At 43.9% G+C, this 16,836-nt stretch overlaps 1 protein-coding gene across 1 annotated transcript in view; it reads right to left on the bottom strand.

Annotated features, from left to right (window-relative positions):
• The window catches only part of CHN2 (chimerin 2), a 208,895-nt gene that overhangs the window by 178,384 nt on the left and 13,675 nt on the right, over positions 1-16,836 (bottom strand). The window lies entirely within an intron of this gene.

Raw genomic sequence — 16,836 nt, 5'->3', positions numbered from 1 at the left:
ACAATCAAACCAAGTGAAAAACACTACCATCCTCGGTATAGCACGTCACTGGAATGGGTGCCACCCTTTCTATCAAGATCTTGAGAATATGATTAATTGATCTTCATAATCAGCTCATTAGGATAATACATCATCGGTGCTTTTTAACTTCATAGCAAAACATACCCATGTTTACATATGTTTATGGCTGTACCATCCAAGTGTATAATATTACAATCTGGTGCAGCGGGAAGCATATGCCATATGCTCAGCTTCGTCTTTTCTGCCAATAGGGGATGTTTTTAAAAAGGTAAAGATGTGCATGGGAAGACACTCCCTTTGTCCTTTTGCTACATTAACTCTTTCATCTCAGCCTTCTTCCTTGCCCCACCTTGCTCTTGCAGAGAAGACTAAAAAGGCACGCCCGCCTAAGGAAGAGGTCAAGACTGGACAGGGCTAGGGTGGTGGGAGCTGTAAGGGTTAAAACTGGATATCGATTCCACCCTGGAGTCCACAGGCCAGAGAGGAAGCACGTCACTTGGCTTGGAAATCAGGCCAGACTGGAACAGAGTGGGCGTGAAATGAGAGTTCAGGAAGGAGAACCTGGCGCTGGGGCCGGAGGCTCACTCATCTGGCGCCCTGCCTGAGCAGCGTGGGTGGATTGGCCTCCCTGAAACCCAGGGTCATAGGAGACAAACCACCCCCTTTATACTGTGCCTGCAGCCGAATCACCGTGGACTTTGGTCACATCACATTCTCTGCCTTGGTGTATTTATTTCCTGCTATTGCCCAGTGGAGAGGCTGTGATTTCTTTTTAATCTAACAAGTGAAATGAATAAAAAATTAACTACTCATTCTAAAGCTGTAACACGTGCACACACACATATGTATATATATTTATATTACCATATTTATGTATATACACATACATACATCTATATATTTATTTTTCCGTGCACATGTTATTTTTAAGTAGCTTGTCTATGAATTAGAAGCAATGATTTGGTAGGTTCCCTGAGTTTAAGCAACTTGATAACATGTTTGTTTAGCACTTAAAAATAGAGAGCTGAAAACTTATTTGTTGTACAACCCGAGGCCTCAAATTTAACAATAATCTTGTTGGGTGCCAGCATCCATGGCTGAACAAAGATTTTGCAACCTGGATATATTCCTGGGAACACCCAGGATAAAACAAAGAAGGAGGGAGATTCTTTTGAACTTGGACTAGAGATGTTAGACTAGTATTACTTGGGGTCGTATCTGTGGTCAGTGACAGATGACGGAATTCCAACTGGTTCAGCTAAAGGAAGAAAAGCTGTGCTGGCTCCTGGGCCAGGGAGAGCTAGGGCCCCCCTGGATTCAGCTTCAGGCACGGTGACTGGACTCGGTTCTCCATCTCCCAGCTCGGTGCCCACTGCTGTGCGATCTATCTCATGTCCTAGGAGGAGAGTGCACGATGACTACAGTTTATTTATTTTGTTTATTATTCTTTTAAATTTTTGTTCTTTTTTTTTTTTTCTTCAATCCTCACCCAAGGCTATTATTTCATTGATTTTCAGAGAGAATGGAGAGGATGGGGAAAGAGAGAGAGAATCATCGATGTGAGAGACACATAGATTGGTTGCCTCCCACACGTGCCCCCACTGGGGCTGAAACCCTTTAGTCCGAGGGCCGATGCTCTATTCACTGAGGCACACCGGCTTGGGCACGATGACCTTGGTTTAAATCTGACAGCTCCACTGGGGTCATGTGCTTTTCCCGGTCCAGTTCCAGAAGCTGTTCTCAGTGAAGCTGGAGTCACCAGCCACCCTCAGAAACTCCGGACCTGTGTGGGCTGAGGGAGTTAGAAAAAGTGGGCACCCCATAAAGAAATGGGGACTTGTGCCCCGAGAATTGGGAGTAACTCTGGACCTTTATCAAGGAACTCAATAGCTCTTATCTATGGGGCAAGACAACTTAATGGAGTACGAGTGGCTCCTGGTAAAAAGGAGATCGCTGAGATGGGAACTGACTCCAAGTCAAGGAAGCATGAAAATGGAGATGTTGATGGTTTGATGTGGGCTACAGAGCTCACCCAGCCAGGCACAGGACCTCCTCCAGTAGTTCCTGCAGTCAGTGGGGTGCTGCTGCTACTGTGGAGTTGACGGGGATGGGGGTGGGGGGTGGGAAGCGAGGGGGGAAGTAGAGTCGCAGTCTGTGCTGATGCTGAGCATCCGTGCTGTGCAGTCCTAGAACATCCTAACCAGCTGTCAATGGCACAGCGGGTCCCATCACAGACCTGAGGAACCGAGATCAGGGAACTCCTCTTGCTCCCTTCATAAGCACAGCATCATCGAAACGGCATGGACGCATGCATTACAGCTTCTGAAAACTCCCATGCCCTCTACCTATCCCTCAGTTTCAGGCAACCTTATACATACAGCCTTCATTTTGTAGACGAGCAAAGTAAAGACCAGTTTAAGAAGTTCATTTTAGGGGAAACAAAATCTCCTTTATTATCTTATTTCTTTTTAAAAATATATATAGATTTTATTGATTTTTTTACAGAGAGGAAGAGAGAGGAATAGAGAGTTAGAAACACTGATGAGAGAAACATCAATCAGCTGCCTCCTGCACACCTGGGGATGTGCCCACAACCAAGGTACATGCCCTTCACTGGAATTGAACCTGGGACCGTTCAGTCTGTAGGCTGACGCTCTTTCCACTGAGCCAAACTGGTTAGGGCTCCTTAGTTATCTTCTTTATGTTAATTATTTGGGGTATACATGGAGAAAGTTAAAAACAAAATTAAGATCTCCAAGATAATTCCAGAGAAACCCTAAAAAATCATCCCATAGATAAAATTAGTCTGAATTTGATTCCAATGTGTATAAATTTGTTTGTTTTTGTTTTTGTTTTTTACTTGAACAGTATTCAGTGATTTTCAACTCGCTGCTTTGAGCCAATATCTTAAAATATAAAGACCCAACCTGCTTCTCAGGACCACCGTGGAGAGCTGATAAACAGGACATTTCCAAGGAAAAACTAAGACAGCAACTGCCTTCACATCAGGAAATAACTGTCCGTTTTTCTTTTGCAAACATCGCATTCAACGAGCCACTTCTCTGGCTGGCTATTCAAATCAGTGACTCATGCTCATATTTCAGGCCCCCGTGCTCTGCAGGCTGGTCCATCCCAGGCTTACCTAGATTGCTTACATCATGGAAGTTTCCAAACAGTCTAACTGCTTTAGGACTTTGGTTTCCTTTCCCCACTCGTCATGACAAGTTTCTGAGAGATCATTTGAAAATGTTAAATTTCCCTTTCTTTGTCAAAGTGTTTGGAGCGCTGTGGGCAGTCAATGGAGAAAAGACAGCTCATTGTTCTATGTTTTTTCCCCCCAAAGAGAATTTATGTCTCAAAAGATATTTTTAAAAAAGAAAGGTTATTTAATAAGACTCCCTGGCCAACCCAGAAACTGCTATAAATTCAGAATTCATTCTTATCTGATGTTCTTAATTATAAGATAAGTAATCTTTCTACATTCCTTTAATTTCACCTATTTATCTTCTCAAGTGGAAGGACACAGAGCAAATACCATTTGGGGAGCTTTATTAATAAAGCCCTGATCCCCTGGCTTGTAGGACATGTCTCAGAATGATGCTTTAACTACAGCAAAGCTCAGTGACTATAACACTAACTCAGTAATTAGAACTGTCCCCCCGTGAGGTAAGTCACCTTTTCCAGTGATTAGTGGGGACTCCTTAAAATGGGTCACACAGCACGTGACCAGCTTCAGTCTCCTGTCTTAAAGGTGTAGCAAGGATGCCCTGGCTGGGATGTGGCTCAGTTGATTGGAGCACTGTCCCATGCACCATAAGACTGCATGTTTGATTCCTGCTCAGGGCACCTACCTAGGTTGCAAGTTTGATCCCCAGTCAGTTGGGGTGCCTACGGGAGGCAAACAATCAATGTTTCTCCTTCACATTGATGATTTGCTCTCTCCCTCTTCCTCTAAAATCAATTTTTTTTTAAAGTAGCAAGGATAATCAACTTTGCCATACTTCTGGACTAGGATTTCCATATCATGGAAAGTCAAGTTAGGAAGCCAACAGAGACGATAAACTACAGCAATAATGTCCTATAGACACTGACTCAGTTTTTTTAAATCTTTTAAAAAATATATATTTTATTGATTTTTTTATAGAGAGGAAGGGAGAGGGATAGAGAGCTAGAAACATTGATGAGAGAGAAACATTGACCAGATCAGCTGCCTCCTGCACACCCCCTACCGGGGATGTGCCCAAAACCAATGTACATGTCCTTGACCAGAATCAAACCTGGGACCTTTCAGTTCACAGACCAATGCTCTATCCACTGAGCCAAAAGCAGTTTTGGCAAACTAACTCAGTTTTTCAAAGAGAATCTTTGGATATTTTATGCTAAACATTGAGTTACAGATCTCCAAACAGATTGATAGTCAGAACACAAACACACACACACACACACACACACACACACACAACTTTTTCACACGTTGGCTTTGGTTGACTGATCTAGGAAGTTAATCACAATATATAATATTGTATTTCTTAGCTCTCATCTATAAAAACCAACAGTTACTTCTTGATAAAGTTTGCATATTTGATAGCTAACGTCTTTCTGGGCTACTCTGCCGTGCCTACATACAACCAGACAATATTATAATTAGGCCACATTTCCCCCCTCTTGATTTTGACAAATTATGGATTACTGTAAATAGTTTGCGAAGCGTGTGGTGAGGATCAGGAAAGAAGATCACATTCTCATTCCATCTGCTTTAAATCTATAAGGAGTTTGACAGGGGTTCCGTTTTCAGACTTTCCGAGCTCTGGCTTGGGCAATTCCCAGCAACAAAAAGCAATTTTACTGTGATTGAAAACGGAGGTGTCAACCCTGCAGGCTACAAATTGCCAGCTGAAGGGATCACCTTGTAAATTACCTCCAAAGCCCCAATAAATTCTCCCGGATAGAAATCTGCCTTTATCCTTATTTTCTATCTCCAGGAGACAATATGTGTTTTACTCATTATGAATCATCCTCTCCATTCCTTTCGGCTAAGGCAAAGGAGAATGAGCAAAATGTACTTACAGGCTGTGCTATGCCGGGCTCTGCTGAAGAGAGGAGATGTGTAACAAATAAGACTGTCACATGGAAAGCATGACTTGTCATGAAAAAACACTTGCCTTTGAATAGCACTTTACCAACTGTAAGACTATTTTTTTGTCTTTGTTTTTGATGCTTTGTTTTTAAGATTTTATTTATTTTAAACTTATCTTTATTGTTGAAAGTATTACAGATGTGTCTTTTATCCCCTGCCCATTGACCCCCTCCTTGAAGCCCTGGATGGTGGCCCAGTAGGTTGGAGCGTCACTCTATACATAAAAGATGGCATTAGATTCCCAGTCAGGGCATGTTACGCAGGTTGCAGGTTAAATCCCTAGTCGGGGCATCTGCGGGAGGCAATTGATAGATGTTTCCCTCTCTCTCTCTTTCTCTCTCTCTCTCTGTCTCTGTCCCTTTCTTCCTTCCTCTCTCTTATCTATATACTAGAGGCCTGGTGCATGAATTCATGCACCAGTGGGGTCTCTTGGCCTGGCCAGCACCCTCTTGCAATTAAGAACCTCTTGGGAGATATCAGAGAGCTGGTTTCACCTGATACCCACAGACCAGGTTGAGGGACCCCACCGGTGCACAAATTTTTGCACTGGGCCTCTAGTATGCATATAAGATCTTTGGTTAATCTTTTCCCTCCTTCCCCCTGCCCCCTTCCCTCTGAGATTCACCAGTCTGTTCCATGTTTCCATGCCTGTTCATTGAGCATCTGCCCCCTCGTAGTCAGTGCACATCATGGTTTACCTGTCAAATGGTTGAACCGTTGCTTAGGCTTTTATATAGAGAGAGATATAAAAGTATATGAAAAATGCTCTAACTTTAAATCTGCATATGGATTAGCTCTTGTAGGCATTTCAGTTACCTCTCACAATAATCTTTTTTGGTAAGCAGAGAAGATACAACATGCCACAGTTTCTGCATATACTCAAAACTGAGACAAAGCCATGAAGTGACTGGGATAATAAAGTTACTAAGGACAGAAATGGCTTCTGATGTTCTCTCCTGCAATTTCTCCTTAAACAATTAAGGGTTTTAGAAATAAACCCAGTTTGTACATTCAAGAAACAGAAAAAAAATTGTATTATGAGGTTTCTTCTCATCATAATTATGTTATTTGAAATTTAGTAGTATCTGACTATGGCCTATATGTCTATCTTTTTTAATTTATTATTATATTTGCTGTATTCACATTTAGCATCACTAAATCAGAAATCATTTTACAGCTTTTCACAACTGGGACATTTCTGGTGAAAAAAGTAAAGAATAAATGGCTTCTTAATTGGGACAGAAATTCCACCTAATTGTTCCTCTTTCAGGTAAGTGGCCCTTAGGATGGTGTGACCTGGACATCCATGGAAACTGTCTCTCTCATCATGCTTGTTTGCTGCTTCGCTACTACAGTGGTTTTAACAGTCTGGTCAAACATAATGAGCATTTCCTTGATGAAATGCTTCTATTCTTGAAACAAAAAAGCACTGGATGTCACTGCCTGCAGAGTTTTAGAGAATCAACTCAACAGAGTTTTAAGTCATGAGAGTGGCATGGACACATCACAACTGGAATTCTCATACACGGTGGGGTGGAAGTATAAACTCGTAAAACCGCTTTGGAAAACTGTTTGGTGGCATCTTGTAAAGTTGAAGATACACATACCCCAGGAGCTGACAATTCCACATGTGGGTATCTACATAGCAGATAGTGTCCATATGTGCACATACAGGAATATGCATAGCAGCATATTTTTGTAGAATGGCCAATTGTAAATAAGCCAAGAGTCATCAGAAGCAGAATACATAAGTATATATAAATATGTAGAAATTGATTATTCTACAACAGTGACAAAGAATGAACCACATGTAGACACAATCTCTGGGTGAATCTCAAGACACGAGTAAAAGAATCTAGATAGAAAACAGAAAATAAGTGCATAGTGTGTGATTTTGTGCATATGAAATTCAAACAGAGATCGATTACCCTATGGAGAGAAAGTCAGAATAGTTGTTATCTTGGGAAATGGTAGAAATGCAAATCAGTGTTTCACTGGAAGGCCTGAGTGGATCAGTTATATCCATCAATAGTATTAAAACCTAACTTTATTTTATTAATCAATGTCACCTAATAGATTCAAGTTAAAAAACATATCTTGTCTGGCCAGTGTGGCTCAGTGGTTGAGTATTGATCCATGAACCAGAAGGCTATGGTTTGATTCCTGATCACGGCACATGCCCGAGTTGCTGGCTCAATCAATCCCTAGCTGGAAGCAGCCAATCAATCATTGATGTGTCTATCCTTCTGTTCCTTTCTCCCTCTGAAATTAAAACACACACACACACACACACACACACACACACACAGATATCTTAATGGGATACTCTCTTGCCACTGAGTTATTGTACGATACCACCAGTCCTCAGGCCCACCGTCACCAAACATGGCTTCTGCTTCCAGCATTGCTGTCACAGCACACACTGAGGAAGGAAAAGAAGCCAGCTCCAGAGCTGAGCAGACGGTGCTGCTTTGCTGGCAGGGCTCAGGGTTCCGGAGGCGTAGGTGGGAGAGGATGTCACTATCGCAAATAAGAATGAACTCACCCAGGGCCCTTGACAGCTTTGTTTCCCTTGAATGGTCTTTTAAAAAAAACTGTAAGATTAAGAGGGTTAAACTGCAGGCTAAGCCCAGTTATTGATATCTGAATCCCACCAGTCACTTCCATACTGTAAACAAAAATTAAACGTCTTCTAATTACAATGCTAGCTAATCAGCATGATAAGGCGTCCGGGGTATCCTGATTAAACTGCTTTGCTGCCAGTTCCTTCCAGCCCAGGCAGAGACACACATCTTCCTGCACATCTGCATTCATTCGCATTCAGGCGATGGCGTGCCAGCCTGCTGCCCAGGGGAGGAGGCTGAGATGGCAAAGGATCAGAAATGTATCTTTCATTCAGATATCCTTAGAATCATGCATATAATCAAAGGAAAGCATTCTTTCTTGCTAAAGGAAGAACCAGAGTTAAAACAGTACACCCAAAGGACCCTGGGGCCTTAAAGCCATCCTGCAACCTATAACCACCCCTCAATCTTCGTATTCAAATGAAAAGCATTGGTAGGACTCTCTCATCTGGAAGATTAATTTTCTATCCTAATGACAACTCTGATACAGCACCATTTTCAAGACATTTTTCAGCTCATAAAAGGGACAAATGCTTTTACTTTTCCAATGGCCCCCTCCCCCTGTGTTTAAATGTTACCATTCATCCTGACTTAAGGTTTCTTGCCCATTCTGACTGAGAGACTGATACAGGGCGCTTGAGCAGCCTGGGAGAGAGGGCTGCTGAAGTTAAGGAATGTCCCCCGTGCAGTTAGGGAAAAACATGCTGAGTCTCACATAATTACTGTGTTGGAGAAAAGGCAAGGGTAGAGCAATAGGTCAGATAACTACTGTGGTTTGTGCTTTGCAAGGCACAGCCTGAGATAATATAAAAATAATTATACGCACAAACCAGATTTTCCAAGCTGCTTATTTAGTTTTCTAGGTCAGTATAGCTGGTCAGATTCCTCTGAAAGTTCAGCTTTCCAGCTGACCACATGGTGAGTTCACTTACATGATTTCTGTGATGCATTGCATATATTTAGAAGTTCAAGGGACTATAATGTTTATTCCTCATTTTCTGAAGGGTCCCCCCCCCCCCCCCGCCCCAATAAGCAGTGGACTGGAGAGCAAGAGCAGAGCGAAAGCCATGCTGCTGTAAAAGTTTATCACCCTCTTCATTACCATGTAATTAAAACTTCAGGTATATAAAATTAGTTCCAGAAGACTTAACATTGAATACACCCTCATTTGAATTTAGCATTTGCATGCTAAAGTAAGTATGATTTTCATAAGAATAGCCAACTCTACGAGAATATGCTAATTTTCCCGTTGTTCCCATTTATCCTGTTCTCAATAATTTGCACTACCTACCCCACCCCCCAAATGCAATGGTATTATTTTACCTTTCCAGAGGAAAATGTGGATGTATCCATTGGTACTTGTGAATTCCAGCCTACATTAGTGGCCTTAGAAATGTAAAGCATCTGCTACCTTAAACAGACTTGAACCAGCTGAGATCCACACTGTGTGTCCTAAGTGCAAAGCAGGCAGAGGCCAAAATCTCAGCCACATGACCCCACAGGTGAGAAAGAAAGCACTCTACATTGAGAGCAGATCTTACTTGAGCATGTTCATAAAGAGCCCAAAGACAGTTTTAGGAAACATGGTCGGTGGATTTCAAACAGGGTACATCTGTCCCTTTAAGAAAAGCAGTGCTGGACTGAGTTTGGGGCAGGCTTCCCGCCTTGCCAGTTACCTCCATTCTAGTGCCACCTTAGATCCTGGTGGGATCTCCACCCACCAGAGTGTCCGTTACCCATTTCCCCAAACCTAATGGTCTTTTTCTTTCTCTCAGATACACTGAAGAGTCTCCATGTCTCTGGAAATTAATCACTATTTGAGAGATTAATTGGAATTTTAAGACTATTAGTTGTAATGTCTTCTTCCTCTTGCTTTTTGAATGTTGAAGGAAATCTGCAAGGACTCTTTCAGCAACTAAAATGTCCATTAAAACAATGTTCCAACCCTCCAAATAGCTGCTTTTCCAACATCTTTTTAATATACATTTTATTGATTTCTTACAGAGAGGAAGAGAGAGGGACAGAGAGTTAGAAACATCGATGAGAGAGAATCATCAACCAGCTGCCTCTTGCACACCCCCCACTGGGGATGTGTCCGCAACCAAGGTTCATGCCCTTGACCGGAATCGAACCCGGGACCTTTCAGTCCCCAGGCCAACGCTCTATCCACTGAGCCAAACTGGTTTCGGCTGCTTTTCCAACATTTTGACTCTATGGCTTGTCAGTCATTACATGGGGAGAATGACTTGGGATTAGTCATTTTTTGATCATGTGGGGATAAAAAATAATTGGTTTACATGATTTTACATAATAAAGTTAATTATACATATAACCATTAAAATTTTAAATGACATCATTCCCACTCTCCAAAAGAACTCTTTCCTTTTTAGAATCAGTCACTGAAGGACATGATAAATAATTTAAAATGAAAAGGTAGTAGCTAAAAACTCATCCCATAGGTAAGGATCCTCTGAAAGTTTTCTTTCCCCTGGAAACTGAATCCCCCTTATGCCACAAAGACACACATATCCTGACACACACACAATCACACACACACACACACACACACACACACACACACAGGAACTCACATACATACCCATATACACAGACATTCACACATACACACACACACACACACACACACACACACAGGAACTCACATACATACCCATATACACAGACATTCACACACACACACACACAGGAACTCACATACACACCCATATACACAGAAATTCTCACACACACACACACACACACACACACACACACACACGACATTACTTTCCATCAAAGCAAATCCCTATCCCTGAAGTTTTCTAATTCCTGCTTAACCAGTAGTGAAGGTAAAATTTCCTGGCCTGGCAGAAAGGTAAAACTGTAACACATATAGAAGAAAAAACTTTGGAAAACAGATGTAGACTTATGTGTTGGTTTTAAACAGACTTTTCTCATGGTAAAGAGTCAACTCCAGGCCTGCCTCCAAGCTAAACGAAACCCTTCATCAGGACATCCGGGAGCCTCCCAGGACTGGAGAGAATGAGAAAAGGGAGTGCCCCTTCCAGCCAGAACCACAGGCGGTAGAGGCGCCCGTGACTGATGCTCAGCCTCCCGTCCAGGCTTCCTGTTTGCCGTCTCGAGGCCAGGCCTTGCCCCTGTGGGTAAGGATTCCCATGTACAACTTCTGGCATCTCTAGGAGGAGGCCAAAGTCTCAGAAACCTGTGCTCCAAAAGGGTAGCAACTCAAGGGAAGAGTTTTTTTGTTTTTGTTTTTTTTTAATGTTTTAAGATATATTTATATTGATTTCAGAGGAAGAAAGAGGGAGAGATAGGAATATCAATTATGAAAGAGTCTCATTGATCAACTGCCTCCTACAAGACACCCACTGGGGATCGAGCCCACAACCTGGGCATATTTCCTGACCAGGAATCAAACCGTAACATCCTGGTTCTTAGGTCAACACTCAACCACTGAGCAACACTGGCTGGTCCTAAGGGAAGAGTTTTGAACTACAAACATTTATGACCAATAATAACTACACGTTCTACACACTTCCACAAAGTCTCATTCCCTTCAAACCGTGGACCCCAAACTCCTTAGTGGTGAGGCTCATGTCTTCATTCACTCATTCATCCAAAAGAGTTTGTTACAAAGCTGGGCTGTGCAGGCCCTCTTCTAGAAGCTGGTGATCTGAGGGTCGCTGTCTTTCTGGGGTGATGACTGGGGTCAGGTTCTGAATAGTAAGTTACAAGGGGGTTGCTTCCTATCTCTTTATGTCCCTGACCAGAGGTACGCATGGTGGCTAAGTATGCACTCAGTGCTTACGAGAAAGAGAAAGAGGAAGGAGAAAGCAGGGATGAGAGGACTAAGGCTCAGAGTATTGCCACCTTGCTTACCAATTTTTTTACCTAAAATATTTGGGTAATTACATAATTAAGGCATACTCCACATGGATTAGTATACACCATATACTCTAAAAGTATTTACTTGACCTCCATCTGAAATTAAGACTGAAGCCAAAGCCAGTTTGGCTCAGTGGTAGAGCGTCAGTCTGCGGACTGAAAGGTCCCAGGTTCGATTCCGGTCAAGGGCATGTACACTGGTTGCGGGCACATCCCAGGTAGGGGGTGTGCAAGAGGCAGCTGGCCGATGTTTCTCTCTCATCGACGTTTCTAGCTCTCTACTCTCTCCCTTCCTCCTCTCTCTGAAATATCAATAAAATATATTTTTTTTTAAAAAGACTGAAATTAGACATATTCACGAACGGCAATGTTTTTAGCCATGTAGCCCATCTCAAACTAGTCTCTGGTCAATAAATTGGTGGAGAGAAGGAAGATAAACACCACACCCTGCTGACTGAGGATAGCAAGCTCTTGGGCAGGAGGGACAAAAACTGCTCCGAAAGAAGCGAGATGACCTTGAAGGCTGCTGAAAAGGAGCCAGCACCGGTCCAGGGAGCCTTCAGTGGATGAAGCTTCCTAGGAAAGACAGGTTCCATGTGGCCAAAGGACTGAAGAGCCAGAGGCCCAGGAGCGGTTACTCCAATGCTGCAGGTAAGAGAGGAGGTGAAACTGTAAGCGACGTTTGAGGACGACTGTGTGCTAGCCCCATAGTCAGCGGCTGGATGGCAGGAAGGTAGTGAAACCCAGACCCTTCTCTGGAGCTGCTTACGATTGATTAGTCAAGAGCCACAGAAAGGAGGCCATATTTAGGTCAAAACAAAAGTGGGATTGAAATGACTCAGTTTTGAAAGTAAGAAAGTATTTCTTCAAAGGGGTTTTGGCAAAGTCTAGAAAGAATGACCACAGCTCCCTTCCTTGGAGCCACTTGTATGTCCCTCCTCAGAGTAACGAAGAGACACTGCAGATCAGACTAAAAAGGGGGAATTACCGTGTGTGTGTGTGTGTGTGTGATGTAAAAGGAATTTCTTAGTGTAAGTCACGTTCCAAAACGCTGGATAACGCTGCCCAGGAGCACTCGGACCCTCCCTGGGCTGCTCAGAGTGACGACTGGAAAGGGGGAGCAGCACAGGCCCCAACAGCTCCTCACATCTTCCAGACCAGGCGCCCAGAACCAACGGGGCCAAAGGTAATTGCGAGGTGAAGTGCGTGTGTGTGGAGGGAGGGTCGTTCTCTTGCAGGAAGAAGCCAGGCACCATCAATTGGTAAGACGAAACCGGCAGAGTCAGAAACTCATAAAATGTTCAAGTCCCTCGGGGATGCTCCCTTGAGGACACGTAATCATTCTACAGACAAGCATCCAAAGTTACAAACCGATAATGCCATTTGCCCCAGGCCATCCGAACAGCAAATTCAAAGATGAAACTAGCATAGAGCTGGGTCGTAGGACTCCTGGTCCAATGATCTTTAAATAAAAGATCCTGCCAGGAAAATGAAAAGCAGGGCCCTGCTCTCCAGAGCATTCTGCCTGCTCTCTTTTCTTCAGTGAGAGCCCGAGATTCTCCCTCCAATGAGGTGCCAATCATCTGTTCACAATTTGAAGGCTCTCTGTTTCAAAAACAAAGAGCTGCTAATGATCACTATTTCTCCTAAATCAAAGCTTTAGAAACTCCTTGCCATAGCAACCAGGAGTGGTTGAATCATCTACTATTATTCCCTGAATCTCTAAGAAACAATTCTGACATGACACCGGGGCCAGGGATGTTGAAGTTGGTAAAAATTAAAGCCCCCAACCTCACTGTCCTATTTTTCATGAGAGCTAAAGACTAATTTTGAGTGAATGGCTCTATGTTTTTCCATCACCATAAAACAAAGCACTTCAAACCCATAAAGCGCCAAGCAGTGAAAACGCTCCAGGAGAAGCTGTCAGTCACTGCCTTGGACGGGGAGCAGACATGTTTTTGTCCGGGAGTGAACATCATTAGAGTGAGAGGGCACAACTGTTAGACTCTCAGCTAGACTGAGTCCTTTGCCTGGAGAAGCCAGGTGTCTTAGAACACTCAGATTTCCGTCGTGGCCTTAGAGAAGCCGAGGGCTGAGGACATTCATGTCCCATTCATGACAACTGTGGCAGGCATGCTTGGCTCCTCCTTCCTCCTTTACAGAACCCTGATACATTCGGGTGATTTCACCTCTTCAGAGACACTGACCCCACTCCCATCACAGGAAGGCAGTCATGACCACTGAGTACATCATGGGAATCTTAGTTTCCCTGCTAGTGATTGGCTCACAGGTGACCATGTGACAAAACTGTGGCCAATGGGGCCAGGGGAACTCTGCTGGGGGGAGGGGTGCTTCTGAGAAAGGTTTTCTCCCTCTCTACTCAGGCAGGAGGAAGACATTCTTCCTTTCCTCTTTTTAAATGTGATGCCAGGGGCTGCCATTGTCTTGACGTCAGAAAGAGATCAAGGCTCTTCCACCAAGAGGGTAGAGGCCAGAGGACCCCTGGGAAGCAGACAGAGTCTGATGCCACAGTGTATGGTGTCCCTGTCTCCCACTTCTTAGGGTTTTCTGTATTTGCAGCAGGAAATTAACCCACAGGACAATGGCGCCCTGGAATGCTCTGGTCAGGAAGTGAGGAGGTATGACTGTGCTATGCGTGTTGGTTTCAGCAAGAGAAAAGCTACATGAGCAGCAGGTCCCAGCGACAGTGCATCTTTTGTTAGAGAGAGGTTGGCCTGTGACATTAGGAAGGAGGAGGACCCAGGTATCAAATCCACACCTGGAGTGAGCTGCTGAGGCCAGCCTTGTCCACATGTGTCGTGGTCTTGGCGACCCAGGACAACCAGATTTCCCCCGGCAGAAGACTCAGATCAGCAAATCCTCTGTAACCCAAATCTACTTCCTCCTCTGGGGGCCAGGAAAATACTCCAACTGGGAGCGAAAGGAAAGGGCTCAGGAAGATGGCTCAGTGCTTTCTTTCTCTTCACTTTCCCATGAACGGGCATTTACTGGTATCTGTATTGTGTGTGGATGCTTATCTTTATTGTCCATGGCGGGAAGAAGGCAGACGGTCCTTGAGGGGAAGCCAGCCGTCCTGTAAACTCACACAGGCCATTGATGATGGAAGTCTGCCCATGAAAGTGACCACCAAGGGACTCTGTTCCCCAAAGGCACCCGTCTTTAGCCCCACCAGGGCCAGATCTGCCTTCCGCCCACAGGAAGTGTATCTTGCTCTAGGAGATTCCAACCCCGGCAGAAAGGACATTCTACACCAACCAGACTCTCTAACCAGTAGGTCTTTTAAAGGTGCTTATTGACTGGATTCATTATACCGAACTATGTGTGGTTTTAGAAAACTTCATTGGTAATGCTCACATTTTACATCCGATCCAATGCATTTCCCTTTACTTGGTCTGGGAATAAGTAAACACTATGAGAGCAACCGAGACACCTGGGCCTGCGTGGTAGCCAAGTCTTCCTATCAGAGTATTTCAGGTACAATGCTGTGACCTGATGCCATGTCGGCTCTTTGTTTGGAAACCACAAAAGCGGCGGCAGGTGACACCCTCGGAAAGGTCTGCACACGTGTCCATCTAGTGAGGCATCGGAGGCAGCAGCAGCCACAAACCTGTGCTCATAACACTCAGCAGCACCAGGCACCCAGCAGGAAGCTGGGCTCCCAGGTGACTCCTGTTCCACGCTGAGGGCAGGACAGTGGTGCCCAGGCCTTGGAAAGCTGCATGGAAATCTAATGAACTAGTCATTCAAAATGCATTCCTTGCTTGGTCTGGCATCAGCAGAGGAGACCTGCTGCTCTCCTTAGTTCTTTTGCTGAAGGGACGGAATGGCAGCCGTTAGGGCAAACGGGAAGGCACAGAAACAGGCCTCTGCGGGGCCTTCTGAGGAGCTCGGGGCTGGCAGAAGAAACAGACAAATGTGGAAATGAAAACGGGAAGAGCAGGGGCACCCACATGTGCTCATCAAGGTGTGACAGTGAAGTGGACATTGCCTGTCTGATTATAAGCATCCTGTCTAGGAAGGACTTGATCTACAGGGGCTTTTCCTGTCTGCTCACTTCTCGTCTTTCACCTTCTCATTCCTACTATAGCCTTTGTTGTTGTTGTTGCCTCTTAAATAACAGCTTTACGGAGATATATTCACATACCCTGCAATTCACCCATTTAAAGGTGTACAATTCAGTGACTTTTAGTATATTCACAGATGGGAGCAACCACCACCACAATCAATTTTAGAACAATTCATCACCCCAACAGAAACCGGTACCCATTAGCCATCACTCGAGTTTCTCTCCAACCCTCTCAGTCCAGGGAAACATCAGATCTACTTTCTGTCTCTGTGATTTGCCTATTCTGGGCATCTCATGGGAGTGGGATCATGCAATATGCGGTCCTTTATAACGGGCTTCTTGCACTTAGCATACTGTTTCCAGGGTTCATCCCTATTGTGTTGTGGACTCTATCACTTTTCAAAAGTTCTCCGAAGCTCTCCCTGTTGAACTCCAGTTTTACTTCTGATGTTTCTTGAGTGTTCACTATTTAGTGCTGAATGGAACTTCTGGACCACAAATAAAGTTTAAGAAGTCCTGTTCCTAAGCCAGGACTTTGTCAGGAGTCTCTTATCACTATGAGTGCAAATAATCCATCTTATCGAAGTTAGAAAAACTAACTTTCTCAAAACCATCAAAGGCACGTGGCTAATGTGAACCTCACAGAACTGATTGACTTACAAGAGGTAAAGGAGAGGCCATGGCATCATTCCTACAATAGAGTGCTTGAGACAGAAACATATTCACTCACTCAACAAGTCGTTACTGAGCGCCTACTGCCTGCCAGATGCTATTCTATGCCCTGGGATTAGCAATTTAATTTTAGTGATACAATTATTTAAAGAAAGAAGAAAAGGAAAGGAAATAATAAGCAGAAAAATTAAAGTAGAGGTTACCTTTGGAAGAGGGGAATGAGAGAAGACAGGGGTGGGAAGGGAGAAGAGGACCCAGGAAGATGCAAGGATAGATAATGATTCTAGGTTGGGTGGTGGCTTTTATATTATGAGTTATGTTGCTGTGCTTTGTTGCTTGCATGTATTGTACCTATTCATTTACATATATTGAATATCACCTCAAATACA

This window comes from Pipistrellus hanaki, assembly GCF_964339955.1.
Source record: "Pipistrellus hanaki genome assembly, chromosome: 10".
In the NCBI taxonomy this organism is placed as follows: domain Eukaryota; kingdom Metazoa; phylum Chordata; class Mammalia; order Chiroptera; family Vespertilionidae; genus Pipistrellus; species Pipistrellus hanaki.
Note: the sequence above shows the minus strand (reverse complement) of the source record. Positions and strands in the feature narration are given on the sequence as shown.